General features: G+C 45.6%; 1 protein-coding gene across 1 annotated transcript in view; it reads left to right on the top strand.

Annotated features, from left to right (window-relative positions):
• The window catches only part of LOC119585715 (innexin shaking-B-like), a gene marked incomplete at its 3' end in the record, with an annotated part of 41,297 nt that overhangs the window by 804 nt on the left and 39,991 nt on the right, over positions 1 to 502 (top strand).

Genomic DNA, 502 nt, shown 5'->3' with positions numbered 1-502 from the left:
TATCTAACCGTATCGCACATTTTTTCGTGTAGATTTCAGTCTGTTTGCATCCACGCGTGTGCTAATCCAAGGCGTTCTCCAACCCGCATCTGTCACAGCCACCCAGCATCCGTCCTCCGCCAATTTCTTTAATTCCATCACCCGCCAAGACGGCAACAACAGCTGGCGCAGACGAGAGTTAAATAAATGCTTTTAATATCACACTTGATTCCTCTCATCACAGCTGGTAATCGGAGAGGTGTGTCCTCCTCTCTACCAGCTGTCTGTCAGGTAGTTGGTAGCTTGGCTGACCCGAAAATAAACAAGTCAGAGGACCTTCGCTGATGCTAAAGGAGAAGAGTGGAATGGAAGAGTTGACAGATACGTTTTTTTTTTCTTCTTTCTAATCTACAGTAAAGTAAGAGTTATCAAAGAACTTCTTAAGGAGGTTGGGTTAATGTATGAAAGACTGACTGCGAGCCAACTTTGATAACGGCACATCAAAAGCGCCGGCGGAGCAACG

This window comes from Penaeus monodon, chromosome 20 (assembly GCF_015228065.2).
Source record: "Penaeus monodon isolate SGIC_2016 chromosome 20, NSTDA_Pmon_1, whole genome shotgun sequence".
Taxonomy (NCBI): domain Eukaryota; kingdom Metazoa; phylum Arthropoda; class Malacostraca; order Decapoda; family Penaeidae; genus Penaeus; species Penaeus monodon.
The sequence above is the reverse complement of the archived record's forward strand: the minus strand, read 5'-3'. Positions and strand labels throughout refer to the sequence as shown.